The 3,230-nt window shown below is 42.4% G+C and overlaps 1 pseudogene; it reads left to right on the top strand.

Annotated features, from left to right (window-relative positions):
* Window positions 1–225: 225 nt before the first annotated feature.
* Window positions 226–1,672, top strand: LOC147254500 (zinc finger BED domain-containing protein 5-like; annotated as a pseudogene).
* The last annotated feature ends 1,558 nt before the right edge of the window (window positions 1,673–3,230 follow it).

A 3,230-nucleotide genomic window follows, 5' to 3' on the forward strand; every position in this document is an offset into this window, starting at 1 on the left:
GGAAAGTGTCGGTAAAACTGAGGAATTTTTCAAACGTAAGCTGTCGGAATTTAAATCAAGACAGACTGTAATGACAAAAGCCACAAGTGTGTCAAGCAAAGCACTGGAGGCATCCTACGCCGTATCTCTGCTCATGGTGAAATCAAAAAAGCCTCACTCCATTGTTGAAGAGCTCATTCTTCCTGCAGCAGCGGTTATGGCTGAAATTAGGACATAAACAAGCATATTTTGTTTTGCAAAAAGCTGCCAGGAAAGACAACCGGGGAAGAAATGTTCCAGATTATAGACAGCTTTTTCAAAGAACACGATCTACAGTGGAAAACCTGCAGTCACATCTGTACTGATGGCGCAGCTGCAATGACGGGAAGTGTGAAGGGACTTTTTGGACACGTAAAAAAGGTGAATCCCGACATTAAATGCATGCATTGTATTATTCACAACGAAGCACTGGCAAGTAAGCGAATGAGCCCTGATTTAAGCGCTGTTATGGATGATGCTGTGAAGGTGATAAATTTCATCCAATCCCGGCCACTGAATCACAGACTGTTTGAAAGTCTTTGTCATGAGAGTGGCACAGAGCACGACCAGCTATTGCTTCACACGGACGTCCGCTGGCTGTCTCATGGGAAAACACTACTGAGACTTTATGAACTGCGCAGAGAAGTTTCTGTGTTTCTGACAAAGCATCTGCATCCTCTTGCTGCGGTGTTCGAGGATGCTGAGTGGGTGACGCGCCTGGCGTATCTCGCTGATGTGTTTACCAAACTTAACGAGCTCAACCTGTCGCTTCAGGGAAAGGAGTCACACATCCTGTAAATGTATGACATAGTTAAAGGATTCACAAAAAAGCTCAAACTATGGGAGAAGAACTGTGATGAGGGAGACGTCAGCTGTTTCCCACTACTTGATTCCCATCTTGCCAGCACTGATGTTGCCAGGGCTCCAGTGGTCAAACTGGTGCAAGCAGATCTGTCCAAACTCTGTATTTTCATGACACTGAAGAAAAGTCAGAAAGACTGGATTGTGTGAGGAACCCATTTATTGTGAGTGAGAACTGCAACAACCTTCCTGCAAGGCTGCAGGAGCATCTGATGGATTTATCATCTGATCAGGGACTGAAAATGATACATACTGAGAAGAAATTGACTGAGTTCTGGTGTGATGTGGAGAAGGAGTATCCAGAGCTGGGAAAACATGTACTGATTGAGCTTTTACATTTTGGTTCTACTTATGTGTTAGGTGACCTTCTCCGCTTTGACACACATTAAAACCAAGTAGAGGAATAGACTGGATGTGGAGAACAGCCCGATAACAGCTGTTTCCACACTGCCCCCAGAACTATCAAAGCTTATGAAAGACAAGCAAGCTCAAGTGTCTCAGTAAAGCTCAGAGGACTGAAAAGCAGTCATCTCTCAGACTAAAGAAAACAAAATACTGAAGTCACTGAAGAAAAGAAAGTACAACTGATACTGTGAGTTTAAATAGTATTCTTGTTAAGTGTTTTGTTCCTTATATTTAAAGTTTAAATGCCTGTTTAAAGGGGACATATTCAAAGAAGCTCCTTTTGTGGTAAATGTCATAAAAGTTATATATAACAAAGGCAGGTTAATTATTTGTTTTGTATTTATTTATATTACTTATTTTTATTTATTCTTATTTTTTCTAATTTCAACTTTATTATTTCTCTTTAATAACAATATAATAATAATCTATTAGTATTAATAATACAGTATTAACAATACAAATGTTTACTATAATATTGTTTCTTATATTTATAATTTTTATTGCCTTGAAGGCAACATCATTTTATGTTTAATTTGAGTTAAATAAGAAGACAATGCCTGAATATTAAATGTTCAATTTAAGAAGATGAAATAAAATGATTTGCGTTGCATATTCAGTTGTGTTATGTTCTACTTTTGGAGAATCATGAACACCGATGAGTGAAGGGGTACTCATGGTGTGACAAAAAGGCTCAAGGGGTACACAAGACAAAAAAGGTTGGGAACCACTGCATTAGATAATGGGCACAGGAATAAATATGTACTAGCTCGTCTACTTCAGAGGAGTGGCAGGCTGCTTTGTATATACTTTTAATGAATAAATGGCAGTTTGAATACAGAGAAATGAATGTGTGAAGAGAAATGAAAATGATACGAGGTGTTTACAATATTTTATAAATAACTATGTGAAAAGCTTACTGTGCGTAAGTGTCGCTCCCCCTGAGGTTTGACATACCATGCCTGGGGTCAGAAGTCTGGGGAACTCAGCCAGAACCTCATCGATGGTCTTTGAATGGTCGGCCCGTATCCAGGCCGCCCTGAAGGTGCAAGTATCCGCCATGTATGCATCCACCTGGGCGAGGGGCTGGGTGTTATTTTTCAGCCACTCCGTACACTGCACCGCTCGCTCCTCCAAAATGGCAGAGGCTGTAAAATATAAAATTCAAGAAACATTTATATTACATTATACAATGTGTCCCCGGTGATGTTAAGTGTTTCCCCTACATAGACTTTACTAGGCCACAACCTCCAATGCCCCCCCACCCTTAGTCCTTAACCATGCCCACGGTACTGCCAGGAGCCCCTGGTTAGAGGATCTAAGGGAGCGGCTGGGGGTGAAGTCATGTAGGAGGTCCCAAATATAGCTGGGAGCCAGTCCATTGAGGGCCTTATAGGTGATTAGCAGCAACCTGTACTGGATTCTAAAGGAAACAGGAAGCCAGTGCAGGTCAGCGAGGATGGGAGTCATGTGACAAGACTTCTTAGACCTGGTCAGCAGTTTGGCTGCTGCATTCTGGACCAGCTGCAGACGGTGGAGAGAAGAATGGTTAAGACAAGTGTAGAGAGAGCTGCAGCAGTCAGCCCTGGAAGAGACAAATACATCAACAGCCATCTCCAGCTCCTGGTGGGAAACAATCGACCGCAGCTTGGAGATGTTCCTCAGGTGGAAAAAGCTGTTTATACAAAGAGCCTTGATATGTTGATCAAGATGCATCGACTGGTCAAAGTGCACACCAAGGTTCCAAACACTGGGTTGGACGTTGTCCTTTCGAAGGCCCAGATGTTCCTGAACCCTGGCTGCTACACTGTCAGGAGCAAAAATCAACACCTCAGTCTTAGCTGCATTGAGTTGCATGGGGGTTCTTGGACATCCAGCCCTCAATGGCAGCCAGACATTCCAGCAGGATGCTGAGGCTTTGTATGTTCTCAGGATTGAAGGAGAAATGA

The sequence above is a fragment of the Aulostomus chinensis genome, chromosome 10 (genome assembly GCF_037954235.1).
Source record: "Aulostomus chinensis isolate RoL2024-O1b breed Wild chromosome 10, RoL_Achi_v1.0, whole genome shotgun sequence".
Lineage (NCBI taxonomy): Eukaryota > Metazoa > Chordata > Actinopteri > Syngnathiformes > Aulostomidae > Aulostomus > Aulostomus chinensis.